At 43.2% G+C, this 27,585-nt stretch overlaps 1 protein-coding gene and 1 pseudogene across 1 annotated transcript in view; both read left to right on the plus strand.

The window, feature by feature from the left end:
* Positions 1-27,585, plus strand: part of SHROOM3 (shroom family member 3) — a 397,699-nt gene that overhangs the window by 179,023 nt on the left and 191,091 nt on the right. The gene's annotated exons all lie outside the window — the stretch shown is intronic.
* LOC134566264 (5S ribosomal RNA) lies at positions 17,269-17,387 on the plus strand (annotated as a pseudogene).

Consider the following 27,585-nt stretch of genomic DNA (forward strand, 5'->3'; position numbering starts at 1 on the left):
CCCTCGGCCTCATCACTTTCCACACCACCCTCAGCCTCATCACCTTCCACACCACCCTCAGCCTCATCACCTTCCACACCACCCTCAGCCTCATCACCTTCCACACCACCCTCAGCCTCATCACCTTCCACACCACCCTCAGCCTCACCCCCTCTCACATCACCCCCTCTCACATCACCCCCTCTCACCATAACCCCCCCTCTCACAACACACTTCAAGCAGCTACCCCATACACATAGGGTCTCAGACAAAAACGCAAACATGCTCACAGAGACATACATTAACACACACACACAAGGATACTCTGTCAGACACACTCTCAGGCACATACACAGATAAACTGTGCATTAATGTGTATATGTGACACTTTTTTGTTAGTGGGGCCTCATGTTTAAGTTTCGCCTAAGGCCTCATAAAGTCTAGAGCCGCCTCTGTCCTGCGTTATTGTGTCTTGGCATTTATTTCTCTGCTGTATTGGTTCCCACATTTAAAGTGACAGTGCTGTTCCAGGGCAGCACCCCTTCATGTCATTACAGTGTGTGTCTGTATGTATGTTTATATAACTGTGTATCTATATATGTGTTTATATATGACTGTGTGTGTGTGTGTGTGTGTGTGTCTGCATGACTATATGTATGTATTTCTGTGTGACAGTGTATCTGAATTTGGTGTTGGAAGCAGGAAAAAATGGGCAAGCAAAAAGATCTGAGTGACTTTGACAAGGGCCAAATAGTGATGGCTAGACGACTGGCTCAGAGCACCTCCAAAACAGCAAGTCTTTTGGGGTGTTCCAAGTACGCAGTCGTTAGTACCTACCAAAAATAGTGTATGAAAGGACAGCTGGTGAACCGGTGCCATGGCTCATTGAAGCATATTGGTAGTGAAGGCTAGCCTGTCTGGTCTGATCACACACAAGAGGTAGCTCAAATTGCTGTAAAATTTAAAGCTGGCCATGATAGAAAGGTGTCAGAACACACAGTGCATCATAGCTTGCTACATATGGGGCTGTATAGCTGCAGACTTGTCAGAGTGTGCATGATGACCCCTGTCCACCACTAAAGCACCTTCAATGGGGACGTGAGCATCAGAACGTGACCATAGAACAATGGAAGAGGTTTCCCTGGTCTGATGAATCAAATGTATTTTAGATGTGGTGGATGGTTGGGTGCAAGTGCATCTTCTACCTGGGAAAGGGATAGTAGCAAGATGCACTATGGGAAGGAAGCAGAAACATGCCCCTGTCACACTGCAACAATTGTTGAGGAATGATTTGAGGAACATGACAGAGTTTAAGGTGATGCCTTGGCCTCCAAATTCCTCAAAACTCAATCATATTGAGCGTCTGTAGTATGTGCCGGAACAACAAATACAATCCATAGAGGCAACAACTTGCAACTTGCAGGACCTAAAGGATCTGCTGCTAATTTATTGGTGCCAGATACCATTTCACACGTTAGTTATTGAGCCATGATATAAGGAAAACTGTGCAAAAACAGTAACATTTCGTCCATAGCCTTAATGATGCCTATGATAACACTGCGTGTAAGTCTAATATATGCCCAAAAGTATGTGTTGCCCTTCCATTTTAAATATATACATTTATTTTTTCAACAGATGTACCATAAAGTACATTTGACCATTGTTATAGAATTAACTATGCAATTCTACTGTCTTTTTACAGTTTTTATTTCATTTTTTTTTTTAAAGCAGTAGCTAGTAGTTTAATATATTTGCGTAGGGTTCAGGTAAGAATGGTCTTGCGGTGAGATAAGTTCTTTATCTCTGCATTCCAATGCACTGGCACATTCCATTGCAGTCCCTTCTCCTGTGGGATGCTTCCTAGCAATGTGAACTCATGTTAAAATTCTCGCTGCTTTGACACAGCCCCCTGACTTAAGATGTATTATTATTACATACCTTGCATGTGTCCTTAATTAGTATGGAGAGTCCCTATTTTGGGCCCAAATCCCACTGTCCCTCTTTTCTGTCCTAATCTACCTCTTTTCTAGGAGCTCCATATTGTTGGTGTGTCTGAGTGTATAACAGATGCTGTATGAAATTGGCACCCTATATATATTTTTTTAAATTGTTTGTGCTGCGTTATCAAACCCCACCCACATTTTTAAACCCATGATATTACATTTAAAAACAAAAAAAAATACACCATTTGTTTGTGCTGCATTTGTGCTGCTTTGGTTTCGGACATATTGCGATTTTTATCCAACTTCGCCCACTTTCCACCCTATGTTATTACGTATAAAATACACCGTTAGTTACTGCTTTGTTTGTGCTGATTTGTGCTTTAGAAACTAATGTTTGTGCTGCGTTGGTTTTGGAGATATTGCACATTATATTTTTATCAAAATCCACCCAATATGCACTCTATTTGTTTGTGCTACCTTTGAGCTAATGATCACTTGTGCCAATTTGGTTTGAGAGATATTGTGTATTATATTTGAACAATCTCCAACCAGTTTGCATCCATGTTATTAAAATTTGAATAAAAGTTTCCCACTTATTTGTGCTGATTTGTGTCTCAAAAAACACATTTGTGTAGTTTTGGCTTCCGCGATATTACACATATTTTAAGCCATTTGATCGCAATCTCTTTGCAGATTACACGTTGCACCCGAAGTAGTTAATCAGCAATAAAAAAATGCACTATTTTTATGGTCTGTGCCAACTTGGTAATTATAGTAAACCTGGAATTAACATAGCTCCAGAAAGTTTAATGTGGTGGTAAGGTTGTTAAAATTACACCGAATAGGTTCACCCCTTAACCCCTTAAGGACACATTACATGTGTGACATGTCATGATTCCCTTTTATTCCAGAAGTTTGGTCCTTAAGGGGTTAAGGACCACGGACGTACTAGGTAGGTCCGACAAAAGATACGTCTTTATCACTTACATCCTTATTACTACCGTATATACTAGAGTATAAGTTGAGTTTTTCATAAAAAATTTTGTGCTGAAAAACCCCCACTCGACTTATACTTGAGTCAGTGTCTGTATAATGGCAACTTACATTGCCATAATACAGACCAGGACTGCCCGGCGGTCCTGTTGGGGGCTGGCAGCGAGCTGTAACTTACCTTTCCTGCAGCTCCCTTCTCCTCCACTGCAAGTCTAGCGAGAGCCGCGGGGTCAGAGCGTTGCCACGGGTTACCGTGGCAACGCTCCGCGTGGCACTCACACCGCAAGACTTACAGGGGAGGACAAGGTAGCTGACCGGCACGGAGAAGAAGGGAGCTGACAGGAGCTGCAGGAAAGGTAAGTAACAGCTCGCTGCCAGCCCTCCTCCTACACAGCCCATCCACTGGACCACCAAGGAATAAGAGCCCCCCTCCCTGGCCAGCTAACAAGCAGGGAGGGGGGGACAAAAAAAATTACATAATAAAAAAACAAAAATATATTACAATAACTTATTTTTTTAAATATTAAAATTTAAAAAAATAAAAATGCCCTCCCCCCAACCAGTTCACACACACTACACACACACACTCATACAAACACTCATACAAACACACTCTGCATCAGTGGCGTACATACCAGGGTCGCAGGGGTCGCGGCTGCGACCGGGCCCGGCCCACCAGGGGGCCCGGCCGCCCTGCGACCCAGGTATGTACCGACAGGGCCAGCCTCTTCTGCTGGGGGGCCCAGGAGCTGGCCACCTCCGGGCCCCCCGAGGCTGGCCCTGCTGTCACCCGGCTGGCTGGCGGGCGCGCGAGGGAGCACTGTCCCCTGGGTGCTCCCTCTTCAGCTCCCTCGCGCACCGCACTGAAACCGGAGCCGGAAGATGACGTCATCTTCCGGCTCCGGCATCAGTACGCGGCGCGCGAGGGAGCTGAAAAGGGAGCACCCAGGGGACAGTGCTCCCTCGCGCGCCCGCCAGCCAGCCGGGTAACAGCCTGGCCAGCAACACCACTGGACCCCAGGGAATCCCCCCAGCTCTCCCACAGGTAAGGAGGCTGGGGGGATTAAACAAAAAAAAAACGTTTGAGTGTGTGTGTTAGTGTGAGTGTGTGTGTTAGTGTGAGTGTGTGTGTTAGTGTGTGTTGTAGTGTTAGTGAGTGTGTGTTAGTGAGTGTGTGTGTTAGTGAGTGTGTGTGTTAGTGAGTGTGTGTGTTAGTGAGTGTGTCTGTTACTGAGTATGTTTGTGTGCGTCTGTCAGTAAATGTGTGCGTCTGTTCATGAGAGTGTGTGTGTGTGTGTGTCTTAAGCACTTACCTTTCTCCAGCGCCGGACTCCCTTAACGCTGGGGATCTCTCCGTCCCCATCCGCCTCTCAGCTCCGAATACACATGCGTGGCAAGAGCCACGCGCGCATTCAAACTGCCCATAGGAAAGCATTACTCAATGCTTTCCTATGGACGTTCAGCGTCTTCTCACTGTGATTTTCACAGTGAGAATCGCAGAAAATCCTCTAGCGGCTGTCAATGAGACAGCCACTAGAGGCTGGATTAACCCTCAGTGAAACATAGCAGTTTCTCTGAAACTGCTATGTTTTCAGCTGCAGGGTTAAAACTAGAGAGACCTGGCACCCAGACCACTTCATTGAGCTGATGTGATCTGGGTGTCTGTAGTGGTCCTTTAAGTGTATGTGTTTATGCATGCACTGGCATACATACCGCGGTCGCACGGGTCGCAGCCCTGCGACCAGGTGCCCGCCGCCATGTGTTGCGGCCCCAGCCTGCGCAGAGTAAGCGCTCGCACGGGGGGAGGGGGGGGCCCCGGATCAGTTTTCGCACCGGGGCCCCATGGGTTGTGTGTACGCCACTGCTCTGCATTATATACACACTCACTCATACAAACACACACTCTGCATTATATACACAAGCACACACACTCTGCATTATATACACACAGAGTGTGCATATATATGCAGAGTGTGTGTTTTTATGAGTGTGTGTGTGTGTGTATATAATGCAGAGTGTGTTTGTATGAGTGTGTGTATAATACAGATTGTTTGTATGAGTGTGTGTGTAGAATGCAGAGTGTGTGTGTGTGTGTGTGTGTGTATATAATGTAGTGTGTGTGTGTTTGTATGAGTGTGTGTATATAATTATATAAAACACAGAATTTCATAGCCCCAAGTTTTACCCTCGACTTATCCACGAGGCATAGAATATATCACAATTGTTGGTCACAAAACATTATACATGAGATCGACTTATACACGAGTATATACGGTAGGTACGTCCTTATTGCTTACCCGATCGCCGCCGTTCCTCAGTCGGTGATCGGTGTTGCTCCCGGTCTGGGGGGACTGCCTAACAGCCCAGACAGTCCCGCTCGGCAATTTAGGCCCCAGCAGGCCATGTGATTGCCCTGAAACAGCGACCACATGGCCGCAGTAGGCATCCATAGTGCTGCCTGCAGGAGGACTGCCTAAACCGACAGGCAGTCTCCCTGCTGCTGTAAAATAAAATATGTTAATAAAACAAAAATATATTATATATATATATATATATATATATATATATATATATATATATATATTATTATAAAATATAAATAAGTAAATAAAAACAAATAAAAAAATGTAAAAATTATTTTTAAAATGTTAATAAAAAAAAGATATATATTATTATTATTATAAAATATAAATAAGTAAATTAAAAAAAATTTAAAATTATTTTTAAAATGTTAATAAAAAATATATATGTGTGTGTGTGTGTGTGTGTGTGTGTGTGTGTGTGTGTAATTTTATGCTAACTGTATTTTGATATTAATATATAAATAATATAATTATATCAAAATACACTTAGAATAAATATATATAATGAAACCAAAAAGGCTGCACTCACCTGAACTGCACTCACCTGAACATGCATACATGCAGATTTCAAATCTTTAGAGATTGTAATAGTTTTATTTAAAAACACCTCATCTAGACAAAAAATTATGGGGGTTTAGTTACATTATATGATCATACATTGCATAAGCCTGCCAACTACGTCAAAGTACCCCATATTCTGCAGGTCCAATCCTAGTAGCAGCCTAATGCTTGCTCTTATGAGATTAATCCACTTACTTGGGAAATACTTCCTTACTGGGACTCTCTGCAAGTCAAGGCTAAATAGGGTCCTGGAATGAGGCACCTGTAACAGGGAGGGGTGCAAAACCAAGGAGTTGGCCTGGGACTCCCAAATATATAAAAGAAACCAAGAGGGCTGCACTCACCTGAACATGCATACATTATAGGGTGCTGCTGGGGCCAAAATATACAAAATACAGAATCCAGCGCACTCGCTTATTAACTAAACAGTGATTTCAAATCTTTAGAGATTGTAATAGTTTTATTTAAAAAAACCTCACCTAGGCAAAAAATGATGGGGGTTTAGTTACATTATATGATCATACATTGCATAAGCCTGCCAACTACGTCAAAGTACCCCATATTCGGCAGGTCCTATCCTAATAGCAGCCTAATGCTTGCTCTTATGAGATTAATCCACTTACTTGGGAAATACTTCCTTACTGGGACTCTCTGCAAGTCAAGGCTAAATAGGGTCCTGGAATGAGGCACCTGTAACCGCATCATTTTTTGCCTAGGTGAGAGTTGAAATCACTGTTTAGTTAATAAGCGAGTGCGCTGGATTCTGTATTTTGTATATTTTGGCCCCAGCAGCACCCTATAATGTATGCATGTTCAGGTGAGTGCAGCCCTCTTGGTTTCTTTTATATATTTGGGAGTCCCAGGCCAACTCCTTGGTTTTGCACCCCTCCCTGTTACATGTGCCTCATTCCAGGACCCTATTTAGCCTTGACTTGCAGAGAGTCCCAGTAAGGAAGTATTTCCCAAGTAAGTGGATTAATCTCATAAGAGCAAGCATTAGGCTGCTATTAGGATAGGACCTGCCGAATATGGGGTACTTTGACGTAGTTGGCAGGCTTATGCAATGTATGATCATATAATGTAACTAAACCCCCATAATTCTAGTACAAAGCAACAGAATGAATTATATAATGTATTACGTTTATTAAGGTGGGTTTGCGGTGTGGTTGCATACACTACACCCCCATAATAAATTACCAGCATTAGCATTTGCTGCACTATCTGTTTCCTAACTGTAGGGCTTAGGCAGGATTTGTTTCTGTACAGGGCACCTAGTTTTAGGAAAGGTTTTGAAGAATATTTTTGAATGTGAAGGCCAAAGGCTAGATTAGGGTCTAGCAACATACCTAGATATTTAAAAGAGCAGACTGCTGTCAGTGTGCTATTTGAATTTGTTCTGATACACAGTTGTTGATTTTGTAGTTTATGTGATTTAGGTACATTTCCAAAGATCATGGTAACAGTTTTGTCAGTGTTTAGGAAGAGTTTGTTATCCGCTATCCACTTCTCTACCTCTGTGAATTGATTTTGGAGTACAGCCTCAACTGTGGTAGCTTGGGTTTACTAGCGTAGATTATAATGTCGTCTGCATACATGTGTACAGTTGAGGATTTGCAGACTTTAGGCAGATCATTTATAAATAATGTGAATAGCAGGGGGCCTAGTATGGAGTCTTGGGGAACACCACATCTGACTGGAAGAGGGAGGGAAGCGCTACCAGAAATGGCCACATATTGCAATCGATCTGGAACATGCGATCGAAACCAGGTTAGTGGACAATCACCAATGCCTGAGTTTTTAAGTTTTTTCAAATGAATGCCATGGTCTTCTGTGTCAAATGCCTTGGCAAAATCAAGGAAAATAGCTTTAGTTATGTATCCTTGTTACATGCTGTTACGGCACCACAGGTGTAGAAGGGGTTAAAGCCGTGTAAGATGTTCCCTTTCCTAATGCAAAGGCAGCTACCAATCACTCCAAACAGCCGTACAGAAATCATACGAATGCTCCAAACAGCCGAACTGGAGAAAACCATACGAATAATTCCCTCCAAATACGAGACAAGGGTCAGCAGGAATATGGTTTAATGGGGCTAACTGCCCAGTATTTATGCAGGTCTCCCACCAGGTGGACACTTCCAAGTGGGACCTGGTGGGAAACTAGGACACAAATTGTACATTGACCAATTAGAACAGTATAGCAGTAAACACTACCCTTTGGACAATAGATAATTGGGAAGTAACTCAATTATCTCAGAGGATAGAGCACAACCTCCATTTTATACATGTTACTAAAAAGACATAATATACATACTACTAAAACTACCGAATAAACTATGCATGTTCAACATACCCCCAGACAGCTTAGATCTGAGCGCACATTATTACCGAATAGTGCTCAGATCACATACATACAGTTCAATCGCCATGGAGCCAAAGTCTTTCACATAGTCTTTCGTTATACGAGCTCCATGGGATAGCTATCTGGGGTAGCACTGTTCACATAACCAAAGTCCCGAACGGCCCGGCGTTTGTATACGAATGGGAATAAGAGAAGGGAGGTCGGCGGCTTCAGCGGTGTTCGTGAGAAATAGTGTCCACTTTTAGTTCCATGAAATTGTCAACGAACACCGCTGAACATTCGTATGTCCAAGATGGCCACCGCCTCGTGTTCGTTCATACGAACAACGACCACCCAGCCGACATTCGACAATTAGGATGTGTCTGCGGTTAACTACAACATTCTGATGGGGCCAAGAGGTTAACAAGCAGCACACTTCCATGCTGGGTGGCCAGCCGTTTGGCAGTTGTTTGATAAAAAGAGGAAATAAACGTAGGGGCTGTACTGTCAGGGAAATAGCCGAACAGATGAATGAAGGGAAAATAAAAGTAATCCACAGACAGATGGTTCTGTCACACATGCCAATTTGGATGTCATTGCAAACTTTCAAGAGGGCAGTCGAAGTTGAGTGATTTGGATGTAAGCCTGATTGATCAGGGGTCAGATAATTTGATTGTTGATAATATTCACAAAGTTGCGCGTGTACACATTTTCCCAAGATTTTTGACAATACACGGAGCAATGATATCGGGCGATAGTTCGATACCAAAGTATTGTCACCACTTTAATATACAGGTACAACTTTTGCAGTCTTCCAAAGTTTGGGTATGTATCCTGACACCTGGGATTCCCTGATAAGGGCGCACTGAGCTTCAGCAACATTGCTGGGATTTGATCTGGTCCACACTAGTTTTTCATTTTTAAATTATTAAGATGTTTATTAACGACACTAACAGGCACAGGTCGAAAATTGCATTTCTCTATATGAGGATTTTGATGATTTGGCAGGGTCTGATCTTTGTTTGCTGTCTTAAAATGAGTGTCATTTGTTATCTGAGCAACCAGGGTGGTCACACATCCAACAAAATAATTATTAAAGGCATTTGCTACATCTAGGAGGTGTTGCAGTGTTTGGTTGTCCATTTTGACAGTGGAGCATTGGGAGTGAATTGTGGGGCTTTGTATGCTATTTATGATTTCCCAGACGTTTCTTGGGTTTGATCAATTTTCACAGAAATATTGGACCGTTGCAATTTGAATTTTTTTTGTGCATGCATTTCGCCATTGTCTGTAAGTACAGTTCGTTCATGTAGCCAGTACGCGTGTACTTTGACCACCGTGAATCTCTAAACTGGTACATTTGAATGAGGTCAGCTGTCACCCAGGGCAGGTGTGTACCTTTTATTCGCACTTTATGCAGAGGGGCATGCAAATTCCAAACACGCAAGAGCTTGGACTGAAAAAATGCAATTGCAGAGTCTAGATCTGGAATTAGACATAATCTGTGCCATGGAATGTTATTGAGATCATTTAAAAAGGATTCAAGATGACATTTTTTGAACGATCTGGTGATTTATAATCTTGGGAGGGGATCTAGTGGCCTTTATTTTGTGTATGCAGTACATTAGACAGTGGTCAATGAAACAGGAGAACGCCGCCTCCTGGATTCTGTCAGGACAACTGGAGAGAATCCAATATAGCAAGGTATGGATCTGGCTTTTAATATTAATGTGAGTTGGGGAGGAAATTAATTGTGTTAGCTGCAAAGTCTTAAACAGCCTACATGATTTATTATTTTTAGGATTGAGTCAATCAATATTCAAATCTCCAAAAACCAACAGTTCACTTTTTTGGTTTTCAGCTACAGTTTCACTTAGCTGTTGGACTGTGTCAGAAAGGGGGTGCACTGGAGAGCTAGGTGAGCGGTAGATTCCAGCAACAATGATAGTTTTACTGAAAGGGATCTCAATTGTGCCAGAAAGGATATCAAAGGCAGAAGGGGAGTTAGAGTTTTTTAAGGAAGTACATTTTATGGACTTGTCAACATAAATAACAATGCCTCCTCCTCTCTTTGCTCTGTCATTTCTAAAACATGAATACCCCTGTATTGCAATGGCGGTGTCTGGTAATTTAGTCGTTAACCATGATTCCGAGAGCACAATGTTTTTTGGTTTGTAATGGGACCACCAGGCTTGTAGTGCATCCAGTTTAGGGGAGCAAGCTACAGATGTTGCAGTGCACAAAAAAGAGGCCTTGTGGGGAGATTAGGACTCGGGGAGATTAGGACTCGAATTAGCTGGGGGACCAGGGTTAGACTCCACATCATTTGCAAGGGCAAATAACATAAGGAATAGGAATTTGGACATAATTTTTGTTTGGCCATATAGTGAATGGGATACTTTATAATTCTGTGAGGTGGGGGTAGAAGGGCTATTTTTTTATAACTCTCCACCAGCACTTAGCAGATAAGTTACAGCAACAGAGCAGGCCATGGTGTATGATAATTTGTTTTCCAGTTTGAGGAGTGAGAAAAGGGTTATTAAGAATAACAGTATGGTTATATTTGGATTCATGTTAGTGGTATGATGTGTATAGATGAAAATAAAACACATAGTGAAAAATAAAAATGAAAAAATAAAAGTATATAATATTGGCGTGTGATATATAGCTATTTCTAGGGAGAGAGGGCATGTATTCTATAGGGTTAAGAGATTGGAAGGATGTGTTGATTAGTGTTTGCACCTGTCATTTGAGGAGAATGAATGTTGTGTGGGAGACTATCTATAAATGAGGAAATAAGCTGGGGGTGGAGGGAAAACAGTCTTCCAGAAGGCTACCTGTTGCAAAGGGCAGTGGAGCAGTGTAACGAGAATATACCCCTACACGCAGGATCCAGCTAAACAGAAGGCAGAACAGAGGAGAGATACGTCTACCGGACCTTAGAATGGCCGGACTCGACGTATATAGGAGAAGTACAGAGTCAGGAACAATCCGAGGTCAAGGGCACAAAGAGACAGCGTAAACGAGGACAAGCCGGGGTCTGGTACACAGGAAACAGCAAGCCGGCAAACAGAACAGACAAGGATAAAGCAAAAACGAAGTCAGAATACAAAGCCAAGGTCAAATACGGAGGAACACAACTGAACACAACAAGCGCTAAAGGGAACTGAGCAGAAACCACGATAGGGCAAGGAACTAAGGGAAAAGGGTAAGTATAAATAGGTTCAAAACTAATGTGATTGGCTCCTGTCATTTCCACACCCCCAAAAGGTAAGTGTATGGGGTGTGTGGGATGACAGGGGCCAATGGGAGCCTTTTGGCAATTTAGGCTCCCACTGTCTCTTTAAGAGCGCGCCCGAGACTCGCGGGACATGTGACCGGATCTCGCGGTCACTGCCCGCCTTCCAGTCTGAAGCGTCGGATGAGCCACGCGCGGCTCGTGCAGCCGCAGGACCGCGCGCGGCTTGAAGAGAGGACCGCGGCCGGCCCCTGGGAAAGGTGAGTAACGCTACAGTACCCCCCCCTGAGGACACGCCCTCCGAGCGGGCAGGACTAGGTCGGGCAGGAAAACGTGGATGGAAAGAACGCACAAGGCAGGGAGCATGAACAGCATCAGCAGAAATCCAACTGCGCTCCTCAGGCCCATAACCCTTCCAATGTACCAAGTACTGAAGCCGACCCCTAAGGAAACGAGAGTCAAGAACAGCACTTCGAATTCCTCGTGACCCTCCACAGAGACAGGAGGAGGAGGATGAGCATGCCGGGTATAGCGGTTGCGTACGTAAGGCTTCAACAACGAGGTGTGAAAAACATTAGGTATGCGCAGATTCTTAGGCAGACCCAAGGCATAAGAAACGGGATTAACCTTATGTATAATACGATAAGGACCAATGAAGCGGGGAGCCAATTTCATAGAAGGCACCCGGAGGCGAATATTCCGCGTGGAAAGCAAAACTCTGTCCCCCACAACATAGGAAGGAGCCGCTCTGCGATGCTTGTCAGCCTGAGCCTTCTGGCGAGCAGCAGAGTCAACCAAAGAACACTGAACCTGCTCTCAACTATCATCAGGATGACTGTGTTACCATTCGAAGGGGGTAATTCAACAATAAAATCCATAGATAGGTTGGACCAAGGTCTCTCGGGAACAGGTAACGGATGCAACAGCCCACAAGGAACTCTACGAGAGGATTTCATACAGGCACAAGTATTACAAGCACTTATATAGTCAGTGACATCCTTTCGTAAGGAATCCCACCAAAAATACCGAGAAACAGCTGACACTGTTTTGGAAATACCAGGATGTCCAGCAGTCTTAGTATCGTGATATAGTGACAGAATATCCCGTCTCTCGGGAACGTCAACGAACAATTTATCATTAGGCCTCTCGCTAGGTGCCATGCTTTGTTTCGCTTGTATGGCCTGCAAGAGGGACGAGGAAATAGACAATACAGTAGTTGCTATTATCCTGTCTGGGGGAATGACAGGAGTAACATCAATCTCCTGTTTGTCAATAGTTTCAAACTGTCTGGACAGAGCGTCCGCTTTAGTGTTCCGATCACCTGGCCTATAGGTGATTATATAATTGAAATGGGACAAGAACAGTGACCACCTAGCCTGCCTGGAAGACAATCTTTTAGCTTCGCTAAGGTAGGACAGGTTCTTATGATCCGTAAATATGAGGATGGGATCCTTAGTGCCTTCTAACAAATGTCTCCATTCTTTGAGTGCTAAAATGATAGCAAGGAGTTCGCGATTACCCACATCATAATTCTTCTCTGCTTTGGACATTTGTTTAGAAAAGAAGCCACAAGGATGCAATGGCTTTTCAGGAGACTCTCTTTGAGATAAAACAGCACCTACCCCGATATCTGAAGCATCAACTTCAAGTATATAGGGCAATGAGGGGACAGGATGCTGTAAAATAGGTGCAGAGGCGAACTTAGTCTTAAGGAAGTCAAAAGCTTGAAGTGCCTCGGTAGACCAGACACGAGTATTGCCATCCTTTTTTGTCATACGAGTAATAGGTGCTACAATAGATGAAAAACCTTTGATAAAACGTCTATAATAATTAATTAGAGAAACCCAGAAAACGCTGGATGGCTTTTAGACCTTGCGGCAGAGGCCATTCTATGACAGCAGCGAGCTTCCGGGGATCCATACGAAAACCCTTAGCGGAAATCAAATACCCCAAAAACTGGACTTCGGATTGGTCGAATAGACATTTTTCTAATTTACAATAAAGACCATTAGCAAGAAGGGTCTTCAGAACGGTCGTAACATGTCTGTGATGAGTGTGTAAGTCTGTAGAATATATTAAAATGTCGTCCAAGTACACAATAACAAAGGAGTGAATAAAGTCTCTTAAGACATCATTAATAAATTCTTGGAATACTGCTGGGGCATTGCAAAGCCCAAAAGGCAAGACGGTATACTCATAATGACCTGACCTAGTGTTGAAGGCTGTCTTCCATTCGTGGTCCTTTTTTATACGTATCAAATTGTATGCTCCTCTAAGATCTAATTTGGTGAATACCGTAGCACGTTTGAGCCTGTCAAACAATTCTGTTATTAATGGTATAGGGTAAGCATTTTTGATGGTGATTTTATTAAGACCTCTATAATCAATGCAAGGTCTTAAATCACCTTCTTTCTTCGATACAAAGAAGAACCCCGCTCCAGCCGGAGAAGAGGATCTCCTAATAAATCCCTTGTCTAATGATTCTTTAATATATTCCTCCATGACACGGTTTTCTTGAACCGATAAGGGGTACACCCTGCCCTTTGGAGGTATAGTGCCAGGCAACAAGTCAATAGCACAATCATAGGGTCTGTGAGGCGGTAATTTGTCAGCCTCTCTTTTATCAAAGACAGTCTTTAAAGATAAATACTGAGAGGGTATAGCCGTAGACAAAGGAGGAGTGGTAGGAACATTAATAGAATTCACAGGCGTAACTTCAATAGTACATGACTCATGGCAGGCTTCACTCCATGATTTTATCTGCCCTGTCTCCCAGTCAAAAATGGGATTGTGGGCACGTAACCATGGATACCCTAACACTAACTGTGAAGAGGGAGAGGTGATGACCTGGAACCGAATGGTTTCATAGTGTAAAACCCCTGTGTACATGTGTAACGGTGCAGTCTCATGAGTAACAACTGGAGATATCAATGGTCTACCATCTATGGCCTCAACGGCCAAGGGTATCTCCTTCTCCCTGATGGGAATGTTGTTTTTCTTTACAAAACCAGAGTCTATAAAATTATCAGCTGCCCCAGAGTCAACCAAGGCGTATATATTTTCAACTATACAACTCTCTCCCATATGTAAAGAAACAGGGAGAAGCAGTCGGTTAGGAGGCAATGTAGGAGACTTAGAAATCACACCCAAGGCCAGTCCCCTATAAGGTCTTAGGTGCGAGAGTTTTCCGGGAGCAAAGGACATTCCTTTACCATATGGTCTCTCCTACCACAATATAGGCAGAGTCCCTCCCTTCTCCTATGTAATTTTTCATTATCAGAGAGTTTGGCAACCCCTAATTGCATAGGTTCCTCTTCAGATACTTTAACACTCTCCGGTGTATTAACTCTGGGGTGAATAGGTGTAACAAAACGTCTATTCCTGTTCTTGGTATAGAGCCTGTCACGAATCCTATTATCTATATCAATGAGGTAGTCAATAAGGTCCTCTAAGGCAACAGGAAGCTCCTTAGCTGCTACCTCATCCAATATAGAGTCTGATAAGCCTTCCATGAAGGCAGTAGTTAACCCATTGTTGGTCCAATCTACCTGTGAGGCAAGGGTACGAAACTGAATAGCGAAATCAGCCACAGACCTAGAACCCTGTTTAACTCTCATTAATGCTCTTGCGGCATTCTTAGACCTTTTCATAGTGTCAAAAGTTCTGCGAAAAGCTGTAAGAAAACTGTGAAAGTCATGCACCATAGGTCCATTAGCTTCCCAAATAGGATTTGCCCATTCAAGTGCTTTGTCGGTAAGTTGGTGCATAAAGAACCTAACCTTAGACCTCTCTGTGGGAAATGAACGTGGATACATCTCAAAGTTAACTCTATTTGGTTAATAAACCCTCTGCATGTCTTAGAATCCCCTCCATACCTAGGAGGAGGTGTTAAATGGGCCGTAGCATTAGGCACAGTCGAAACTTCAGGAAGAAGGGGTGTAGGAGGGTTAGGTGTGGTTGCTGGAATGGTTCTAGCTAAGAGCATCTGGAGAGCCTGGGCTATCTGATCCATTCGGTGATCCTGCTCTACAAATCTAGCCTCATGGGACGCCATCTGTTGAGCTAAATCTGCGGGGTCCATGGCCCTATCGTAATGTAACGAGAATATAACCCTACACGCAGGATCCAGCTAAACAGAAGGCAGAACAGAGGAGAGATACGTCTACCGGACCTTAGAATGGCCGGACTCTACGTATATAGGAGAAGTACAGAGTCAGGAACAATCCGAGGTCAAAGGCACAAAGAGACAGCGTAAACGAGGACAAGCCGGGGTCTGGTACACAGGAAACAGCAAGCCGGCAAACAGAACAGACAAGGATAAAGCGAAAACGAAGTCAGAATACAAAGCCAAGGTCAAATACGGAGGAACACAACTGAACACAACAAGCGCTAAAGGGAACTGAGCAGAAACCACGATAGGGCAAGGAACTAAGGGAAAAGGGTAAGTATAAATAGGTTCAAAACTAATGTGATTGGCTCCTGTCATTTCCACACCCCCAAAAGGTAAGTGTATGGGGTGTGTGGGATGACAGGGGCCAATGGGAGCCTTTTGGCAATTTAGGCTCCCACTGTCTCTTTAAGAGCGCGCCCGAGACTCGCGCCGCGCTCTTAGATTCAGGCGGGACATGTGACCGGATCTCGCGGTCGCTGCCCGCCTTCCAGTCTGAAGCGTCGGATGAGCCATGCGCGGCTCGTGCAGCCGCAGGACCGCGCGCGGCTTGAAGAGAGGACCGCGGCCGGCCCCTGGGAAAGGTGAGTAACGCTACAAGCAGCTGATAGAACCCTGGGTGCTTTGCTTGGCTGGGTAAATTTAAAATCAGGTTGAGTGAGAGATATATATTGGGGTTAGATGGGCTAAGGGATGGGGGAGCTGCATCTATGGACATTTGATTTAAGGGTCATTTAAGCAAAAACAAAGGGAAAGATTAAAAATTACAGAGATAAGACAGAGGTATTCATGTAGGGAAATAAAACCATTAAACAAATAACAAGAAAGATATATGGGCCTGGGCTGGTTATTATTATTATTATTATTATTATTATTATTATCATCGCCATTTATATAGCGTCAACAGATTCCGTAGCGTTTTACAATATTATGAGAGGGGGATTTAACTATAAATAGGACAATTACAAGAAAACTTACAGAAACGATAGGTTGAACCGGGCCCTGCTCAAATGAGCTTACAGTCTATAGAATTAAACTAACCTTTGACCTAATGGACAAAGAAAGGTGATAGAATAAGCAATGTACCAGGGATATGCAAAGTATGACTAGCAAAGGCTGTAGTTACAAAGACATGGAAATGAAAATAATAAAATAAAAAATAATAAAATTAAATAATAATCACTACATTTAAAAACACACACAATGAAATATATACAATGAAAATAATAAAAAAAAAACACACACAAGAAAAATAACAGGGTATGTAAAAATATAATGAAATATTGGTCTACCAGAAGGCTACCTGTTTCAAAGGGAAGTGAAACAGCTGATGGAGCTCTGGGTGTTTTGCTGGGCTGGGTAAGTTTTAAAATCAGGCTGTTGCAAAGGGCAGTGGAATAGCTGATTGAGCTCTGGGGTTTAATATTAAAATAAACTTAGATATATGTATATATATATACTTAGATCATATATATGTATATTTAGCCTAACTGGCATTTCCACCCCCCTTCCCTTGCTACTATAGACTCTGCAGTCTTTATTTGAAGTATCTATTTGCTTATATTTACATGATATACAGAGTATATGTATTAGTCCTTTTTTCCTCTGTTTTGGCTTGAATGTGGTTTCAGTCCACTACCTATAGATTATCATTGAATACCTAGTTTCCATACTCTCCAGCCTAGAGCCTATGGCCATACCAGTCTGAAAATGCCTGATCTTGTCAGATCTCAGAAGCCATCCAGACTCGGACCTGGTTAGTACTTGTATGGGAAACCAACTAGTAACCTCAGGTGCCATAAGCTTTTGTCCTAATCTTCATTTATTTTTTAAGAATCTCTAATTAAAGTCTTCACATAGTATACTCATTTGAATACTCTGTATATTTTGTGCCCATGTTATGCTTGATTTCATTGTATGTGTTATGTATTATACATTTGTTCTTTGTATTGTTCCTACTGGGTGCATGTTACACTACTTTAGATCCACATACATATGGTCACTTTAATTGGTGTATTTCAGATACTGGACCAATATCAATATAGTCTCTGTTTTCATAGAAATGGACCTTTGAGTCCTCACTATTAGTGGTGATCACTGTATTGCGTGTATACCATGCTATTTGGTAGGTATTATATTCCTGTATACTCCACAGGGCTTTATGCCCTTTCACTTTATTGCACAGATAATTCCCTGCCTAATCCGAGCTGTTCCACGTTCACTACATACTTGCTCGGGTTTAGTTTACCCGTTTCCTAGCAACCACGTCATAGTAATGGCCACACCCATACGTCACGTGTCACGCGTCACATGACGCTCCACTTGCACTTCCGGGTTCGGACTAATGGAAACCGGTGTGCACTGTTTGTTTGGTGAGTAACTCCTCCTATGCTGCCTATATATTTGTGTTTTATATGTTTGTATACTGATCTTGAGGAAGACCTGAAGAGGTTGAAACGTCGATCAGATGTATGTTACCTGTTATTAAATAATATCGAGTTTTTTCTACAAAGACCTGAGAGTGCATCTCTTTCCTTCTTGCTTTACATACCCAGCGTGGGATTGCACCAAGGCAGTTTTTACTTATTCATTGAAAGGGTGAGTGCTACTACACTTGTGTATATATATACATACATACATATATATATATATATATATATATATATATGTGTATTATAGATATGATTTAAGTATATATTTTTTATTACTAACTGTTTGCAGGCACTGCTGTGGACGGCATGTGATCGCGACATCATCGCGATCACATGGCCCCTGAGGGCCAGATCAGCTGCAGGGGGACTGGGATGCCAGGTAAGTACCAGCAATCAGGTAAGTGGGAAGTACCTATGTCGCGCGTTGGCATTTAGGACCGGGTCCCCAAGGACGGCGTAGTACACCCATCGTCCTTAAGAGGTTAAGCAATAAAGACAATTTTTCATAGCCTTCTATATTAGTACATTAATATTAGCGGAGGGCACTGTATGTCTTGTGAAACTTGATAGAAGAGAAAGAGAGTGGGTGAGTGTAGTTGGACTAGCCAGCTCCCACACACTCCAGATGGGTTACTGGAGGTATATACGGGGCTTAACCCCAGATAATATCAAAAGAAGAAAAAATTATGAAAACTGGATATGGAGGACACTCATATGCAATGAGTGTAGACCAAATTTGCCTTCAAATATATATACCTCAAAATTATGAAAGTCACATATAGAGGGAGGGGGGGGGGGGGAAAGGAGAAATTGGGGTAAACCTTTATTGAAAAAACAATTATAATTCAGGTTAAAACATGGCCATAAAGAAATGGCCACAAAATTCCAGTACACACTAGGACCTAAAAGGTGGGCAACAGGAGTATCTTAGAACAGATTGTGAATGAGGAGCCGAAAGCTCTAAGGTATAAATTCTTGAAAATATTCAAAGTAGAAGGGATAGCCCCAGGGGGCAGGAGAGAGAAAAAAAGGGGCAAACGATGTCAATAAAGACACTAAGAACCCCTAAAATCGAGGTATTAGCTCAGAAGGTGTGTAAATAACACTATATGCATGGGGCTGTGTAAGCTTATCCTGGGGAGTACAAGGGCTATACTTTCTGCCAAGGACAAATGTGTGGACAGTGGGGTACACAGGAGCGAGGGAAACGCACCAACAAGAGGTGACACAGGCTTATTACTACACAGCGTAGCTAGTGTCCACACCTCTCCCACATGACACAGTACACATAAGGCACACAAAACACAGAAACGTCTCAAAACTTGCCCTAGACTAGCTGTCTAACTCACATCAGTGAGTGTCAAAACTACCTGCTACTTCGAGGCAGCCTCAAGATGTCCCTAGCTCCCCAGACAATATAACATGCAGAGATGTATCAAACTCTCTCTCACCCCTTAGTGGATAAACCCCATAACAAAAAATTCCCAAAATACAGAGTGTTAGCCCATCCAAATAGGAAACTTAGAAGTGTAGATAGAATATGCACTCAGACTTAAACTTAAAGGATTAGCGTCGGCTAGAATCATTCCCAGTTAAGAGTGCAAAGGCTAGGAGTGAGCATCGGCTCAAATCTAAACGCTCAACGCGCGTTTCGGCGTATCTGCACGCCTTTGTCAAGAGCTGAGGAGTCAGGGGGCTAGGTGCCGGTTTTAAAAGGGCACAGAAATGCTCCCATTGGCTGGAGACCGCCAATCACAATGTAGGGGGCGTTCCCATAGTGCCCCACGTGGGTTCCCTTTCGGGTGCCTGCCCAGTGGCGGAAAAACCGCCAATCAGAGTATAAGGGGCGTACCAGGGCTGCATCACGTCAACCCTGTTCCCTCCTCCCTTCGATATCAGCCACTCCGGGAGGAAAAAGGGAGGGGCGGGGGAGGAGAGACGGATAGATCCGATTAGATCCAGAATGAGTCCCGATATTAAACATGCTCATATTAAATAAAAACATAAAAAACAACACATTAGGTACCTATTAGACCCGATGTAGATAGGGCCATAGGGGAAGTCTAAATGTATAGGTACTAATCCGAAGAAAAACGGACCATAAATGTACATAGCCGAAAAAATCCCAGACAATGCTAATCGAGCCAAACCTCCGAAAATATATTTATTAACTCTTTAATAGATTAAGTCTTTTCTGGGGAGGACGAAATGGCTCCATATGATGCCTTGTGCTATCGATCTAATGCTATATAGATTTAAGTACCCCGATGTATAGTGTGAGCAGTGTTTAGTATACTGTGGAGACCAAAAGGTTCTGATGAATATTCATAGAGATTATACGAATGTACATCAAATTTATGCACATAAATCTCCAGATCTATAAAGCTACGGATACATAGTATTATTCCCATGTTTATTCTTGATTGTACTTATGGCAAAAAAGTGCTAGTGGTAGTCTAAAAAGAACCAGTAAGAGATATATTATATTGCCAAAGAACAAATATGGGAAAAGGGAACCAAAAACAGTCCGGTCAAACATAGTCCCACTGGTTGGTGTGAGAGAGGGAAAACCCCCCTCCTCCCCAAAAGAAACCGAAAATATGATGTGTACAACAGTTCATATGAAAAGACACAAAAATTACGTTGACTTGGCTTGACGGGTTTTCTATCAGAGAAAATATATATCTGATGAGGGTGTTAGATAAAATGTACGAGAGGGGGAAACAATTTTTTTTATAAATAATAATAAAAAATTAGAAACTAATAAATACACAATGATAAGTAAAAAATAATAATAATAATGATAATGAACAATAATCATGGGTGGAGATAGATAAATGAGAATAGATATGGGTATAACATATCATTCAATGAAATAGTATTCCTAAAGGTAGGCATAACAGATCATACAAAAATAGGCTTTCAAAGTTGGTGAGGTTTCCAAAAGGTTATTGATGAACAGGCTTAGTTGAAGAACGCTGTCCTGGGGCTTATGTAATATGACATTGATGTATTTGGGGAAAGTGGTTCAAATGAATGGAGAAAAGGAGAAGCCCTCATTGAGCCCCTTGGGGTTTAGGGTTTTCAATTTAAAGATCCACCTGCATTCCTTCTGGCGCAGGATCTTATCGAAGTCCCCACGTCTCTGTTCTCGCCTCACCAGTTCTAGCCCACAGAAACGTATGTCTTTAGACGACCCCCCATGTTTGTCTTTAAGATGTCTGGAGATTGGTGTCTCCATACGATTTTTTGTACATCTTGCATGTTCTTTCATGCGTTCCTTGAAGGGGCGGAAGGTCTTACCAACATACATCAGTTTACAGCTGCAAGTAAGGAGATAAACTACCCCCATAGAGTTGCAGTTAAAAAAGTGCTTGATTTGGAAAGACTGTTTGCCTTCACTATCCTGAACTCTCTTAGAGTCTCTTAAAATCAGTCTACAGGCTACACACCTGCCACATTTGTAGGTACCAACTGGAATCGAACCACTCAACCAGGTGGTCTGGGGGTTTTGTTTGGCCACGTAGTGACTGGGAACCAAGATGTCACGTAGGTTTTTCCCCCTACGTGCAGTAATTGTGACCTGCGGCGTCAGCACTGATTTTAAATGGGTATCTTTGAGTAGGATGGGCCAGAATTTTTGAAAAGACCCTTTTACTATATTCCAGCCAGCATCGAATGTACTAATCATTCGAATGATTTTATTTGTAGTGGTTTTAGAGTTAGGTTCTAATAGAAGGTCCTCCCTATTAGTGAGGAGGGCCCTTTTATATGCCCTTTTCAAACATTTGTTTGGGTACCCCTTCTCTTTGAATTGTGCTCTCAGAACTCTAGCTTTAATTTGGAAGTCTTCCAAATCCGAACAATTTCGTCGGAGTCTGAGATATTGTCCGGTCGGTATCCCTTGTTTAAGGGCTCTTGGATGGTGGCTCTCCCATTTAAGAAGGGAGTTGGACGCTGATGGTTTCCTAAATAATGTAGTTTTAAGGGAACCATCCTCACAGATCGAAATTGTTAGGTCCAGGAAATTAAGAGAGGACCCACCGAATTCGGCGGTAAACCTAAGATTATCCTCGTTGTCATTGAGGAGGGAGACGAATTGGTCAAATTCGAAACTGTCGCCCTGCCAGACCAGTAAGATATCATCAATATATCTGTACCAGGCTAGGATCCTGGGCCTAAATGGTGTAAGTACATCAGAGATTTTAATTTGTTCCTCCCACCAACCGAGGTGGAGGTTGGCATATGACGGCGCGCACGCCGTGCCCATTGCCGTTCCTCTCACCTGGTGGTAGAACTTTTTGTGGAACAAGAAAAAATTATGTGACAAAATGAACCTCAATAGATTCAAAGTGAATTCCGTATGTGCCTGATATTCACTCCCCCTCTTTGTAAGGAAGAACTGAACATGTTCAATTCCTCTTTGGTGTGGGATGGAGGAATATAGGGCCTCAACGTCCAGGCTGCACAGATTGGACGTGGGTGGAATATGGAGGTTCGATAAAAGGTGTAGCGCCTGTTTTGTGTCCCTGATGTACGAGGGAAGGTGTTCCACAAATGGTCTGAGGATCTGGTCAATATACAGGCTCCCATTTTGGGTCAGGTTATCGATCCCAGATACTATGGGGCGGCCCGGTGGGTCCTCCAGACTTTTGTGGACCTTCGGCAGGCAGTAGAAGGTTGCTATCCTTGGAGTAGGGTTAAGAATGAAGTTATATTCATCATTGGATAGCAACCCTCTACTGCGGCCCTCGTCCAAAATCACCTTATACCCTCCAAGGAAAGTATTGGTAGGATCCGACTGTAATACCGTATATGTGTCTCCATTTCCTAGAACATCCTGGACCATTTTCTCATATTTAGATGTGTCCATTATAACCACGTTTCCCCCCTTGTCAGCTTGTTTGATTACAATGGAATCATTATCTTTAAGTTCTTTTAAAGCTTTTTGTTCTTTAAGGGATAGGTTCTCGTTAGGGTATACCCTAAGATCTTTAGTTTCGATGCACTCAATCTCATTTTTTACAGCCTCCAGGAACAAATCAATGTTTCTGAAAGCTGAAAAGTTTGGAGTAAACCGACTTTTAGGTTTGAGATTAGTATGTTTAAGGGAAGGTCCCGTTTCGTTTTCGTCGAGTAGAGATACCAAGTTGTTGAGACAGTCAATGTCGCTGCTAGTCAGACCCAGGGACTTTGCTCTCTTCTCCTTATTTAGTTCATGAAATTTATGCAGTGCTAGTTTTCTCACGAAGAGATGTAAATCCTTTGTCCATGTAAATCGATCAAAGTTAGGGGTAGGGACAAAGGATAGCCCCTTTTCCAAAATCTTATGGTGGAAAACATTGAACTGAAAGGAGGATAAATTAATGACCTGTAATTTTGGAGAGTCCCTGGGCTGAGAGGCTGGTTTAGCAGTTAGTAGCGTCTTGTTCTCCCTCCTTCCCCCCTTCCCCCTGTTCTTCCCCCTCGGTTCCTTGATTGGTACCGTGTCCGATAGTTTGGGTAGTCCTCCTGGTGGCTCATATCTAAAAAATCCACTCCCTTTTTGAGGATCCCCCGGGGGTTGCTGGTACTGGGGGCTATAGGGGTTTGGGATTCTGAGGGTAGATTACTAGGATCGGTATCTGATGAATCGTACTCTGAGGTTATGTAGTTCTCAGAGTTTCGTCGTAACCGGCGATTCGGGAAATTATAAATATTTCCTGTCTGATAGTCACGAGAGTCTCTTAGCTTCTTAGCTTCTGAGCTAATACCTCGATTTTAGGGGTTCTTAGTGTCTTTATTGACATCGTTTGCCCCTTTTTTTCTCTCTCCTGCCCCCTGGGGCTATCCCTTCTACTTTGAATATTTTCAAGAATTTATACCTTAGAGCTTTCGGCTCCTCATTCACAATCTGTTCTAAGATACTCCTGTTGCCCACCTTTTAGGTCCTAGTGTGTACTGGAATTTTGTGGCCATTTCTTTATGGCCATGTTTTAACCTGAATTATAATTGTTTTTTCAATAAAGGTTTACCCCAATTTCTCCTTCCCCCCCCCCCCCTCCCTCTATATGTGACTTTCATTGTCTTGTGAAACTTGCCTTGAAATATTTGTATTGTTCTCTTGTTCTGTATATATCACATCATTCTTCAATAAAATTTAAATAAGTTAACAAAAAGGGGGGGAGCGAGTGTTTTAAAGATGAAATTTATATGATATGGTAAACAGGGCCGTCCTTAGGGGTGTGCGAGCTGTGCGGCCGCACAGGGCGCCATGGAGCAGGGGGCGCCGTGCGGCCGCACAGCCGATTAAAAAAAAAAAAAAAAAAAAAAAAAGCTTACCGTGCGGCGGGGGCGGAGCTAAAAGCGCCGGAAAACTGCTGCAGGGGAAGCAGGAAGGAGTCCCTGCTTCCCCACCAGTCACCAGGAGCTGCACTGCCTCCACAATTAACTCCACAGGTAACTGTGTGATTGTCATGTGAGTGTGACTCTCTGCCTATGTGTATGACTGTCTGCCTCTGTGTGTGTGTGTGTGTGTGTGTGTGTGTGTTACTGTGTGTGTGTGTCTGACTGTCTGCCTCTGTGTGTGTGTCTGTGTGTATGACTGTCTGCCTCTGTGTGTGTGTCTGTGTGTATGACTGTCTGCCTCTGTGTGTATGACTATCTGCCTGTGTGTGTCTGTGTGTGTGTGTGTGTGTATGACTGTCTGCGTGTGTGTGTGTGTATAACTGTCTGCCTCTGTGTGTATTACTGTCTGCCTCTGTGTGTTTGTCTGTGTGTATTACTGTCTGCCTCTGTGTGTGTGACTATCTGCCTGTGTGTTTGTCTGTGTGTGTGTGTGTGTATGACTGTCTGCGTGTGTGTGTGTATGACTGTCTGCGTGTGTGTGTATATGACTGTCTGCCACTGTGTGTCTGTGTGTATTACTGTCTGCCACTGTGTGTCTGTGTGTATTACTGTATGCCTCTGTGTGTTTGTCTGTGTGTATTACTGTCTGCCTCTGTGTGTGTGACTATCTGCCTGTGTGTTTGTCTGTGTGTGTGTGTGTGTATGACTGTCTGCGTGTGTGTGTGTGTATGACTGTTTGCGTGTGTGTGTATATGACTGTCTGCCACTGTGTGTCTGTGTGTATTACTGTCTGCCACTGTGTGTCTGTGTGTATTACTGTATGCCTCTGTGTGTTTGTCTGTGTGTATTACTGTCTGCCTCTGTGTGTGTGACTGTGTATGACTGCCTCTGTGTGTATGACTGCCTCTGTGTGTATGACTGTCTGCCTCTGTGTGTATGACTGTCTGCCTGTGTGTGTCTGTGTGTGTCTGTGTGTATGACTGTCTGCGTGTGTGTGTGTGTGTATGACTGTCTGCCTGTGTGTGTGTGTATGACTGTCTGCTTGTGCGTGTGTGGATGTCTTCCTGTGTGTGTATGGCCGTCTGACTCTGTGTGTGTGTGTGTGTCACATACAACCAATACACGCATATCACACACTGTTAATATACCCATTACAAATATCACACATAGCATACATATCACACACAGTCATCACACGTACTATTACATACACAGACAACACAAACATAACAGCATACATGGATGACGGGGGGGGGGGCGCTGTGAAGATTTTTCGCACAGGGCGTCTAAATGCCTAAGGCCGGCCCTGATGGTAAAAGATAGGATTTGGGGTGTAAAGGTGAGACTAGAGTCAGTGGCGGAACTACCGTGGTCGCAGCTGCGACCTGGCCCGTCACTTCAGGGGGCTTGGCCGCCCTGTGGACCCCTGCGACCGCGGATCCCGCCAGCTGAGTAATGCGGCTCCGGCCCGCGCGGTGTAACCACTGGGGCTGCATTGAAGGGGCCCATCGGGTGGCCACCCAAAGCTATGTAATTCCACAGGCCCTCTGATGATGTCAGAGGCTGGGAGTAAGTGACTGCCCCGGTCACTTCCTCCCAGCAACCACTCGGAGCCACATGGGGCGAAGGAGAGGGAGTCAGAGTGGGAACTATGACTCCCATCAGCCTGAGCCACCATTGAACCCCAGGGAAAGGTATGTGTGTCTGTATGTGTCTGTCTGTATGTGTCTGTCTGTATGTCTGTGTGTGTATGTCTTTCTGTGTGTGTGTGTGTGTGTGTATGTCTGTCTGTATGTCTTGCTGTGTGTATGTCTGTGTGTGTATGACTGTCTGTGTGTCTGTATGTGATTGTGTGTGTGTCTGTATGTGTATGTTTGTCTGTTTGCATGTGTGTGTATGTCTGTCTGTGTCTGTATGTCTGTTTTTATGTGTGTGTATGTCTGTCTGTGTGTGTATGTCTGTCTTTATGTGTGTGTATGTCTGTCTGTGTGTCTTTATGTATGTGTGTATGTATGTATGTATGTCTGTATGTGAGTGTGTCTGTGTGTATGTCTGCATCTGTCTGTGTGTATGTATGTGTGTGTCTGTATGTCTGTGAGTATGTCTGTCTGTATGTATGGGTATGTATGTCTGTCTGTGCGTATGTCTGTCTGTGTCTGTATGTCTGTCTTTATGTATTTGTGTCTGTATGTATGTATGTATTTATGTATGTATGTGTGTGTGTATGTCTGTGTCTCTGTGTATGTCTGTCTGTGTCTGTGTGTGTGTTTGTATGTATGTGTGTTTGTATGTGTGTGTATGCATGTATGTGTGTGTGTCTGTTTGCATGTGTGTGGGGAGGGGGTAACGTATGGGAGGAGGGCGGCGGGGGAGGGGCGGTTGACGTACAGGAGGGCCCCAGGGCAATTTTTGCACCAGAGCCCCGTAGTTTCTAGTTACGCCTCTGACTAGAGTCAAAGATAATTCCAAGGCAGTGAGCTTGTAAGCATGAATTGAGGAAAGGTGACAACAGAGGATTAGTTTTTTAAGGAGGAAAGATAGGTAGCACAGTTTTAGAAAGTAGGATAACATCCGGTTTTAGAAATAAGAGGCAACTGGTGACACGTTCTAGAAGGGCTGGAGAGAGATCAAGAAAGGAGAGGTATATCTTTGTGTCAACAGCATATAGGTGATACTGGAATCCAAATGAGCTAAAAAGTTGGTAAGAGAAGCAGTATTTAGAGAAAACAGAAGGGGGGCAAGGACAGCGCCTTTAAGAAAACCAAGTGAGACAGGTTGAGGGACGCAATGGGAACCACTGATGGAGTGTTGGAAGAAACAGGATGGAAACCAGAAAAGGGCATGTTCAATTTATTTATAAGTCTAGAATTATATATGTACTTAGTGTTATGCAGGTATACACTTACTTGCATATATACAGTAGCATCAGCTAATGCACAATGTATATTCATACATACCGTACACTCCTCTTCTGGAAAATCTGCCAAAAGCAGGTATCAATAACAACTATACAAAGAACCTCACCCCCTTAATCTCCTTAGTTTTAAACCTTATCTGGGCTTTGACAATACTACATTTAACTTATGGTAACGCTCAAAACAATACATGAAACATAATTGCATGGGAAATCATATAGGCAACAACAAAATAAAAAATAACTGCCACACAGAAGTATAGTCTGTGGAATAAAGAAATGAAAAATCACAACATTCTACATGCATTGCAGCAATAGGAAACATTTGCA

This window comes from Pelobates fuscus, chromosome 6, assembly GCF_036172605.1.
Source record: "Pelobates fuscus isolate aPelFus1 chromosome 6, aPelFus1.pri, whole genome shotgun sequence".
Taxonomy (NCBI): Eukaryota; Metazoa; Chordata; class Amphibia; order Anura; family Pelobatidae; genus Pelobates; species Pelobates fuscus.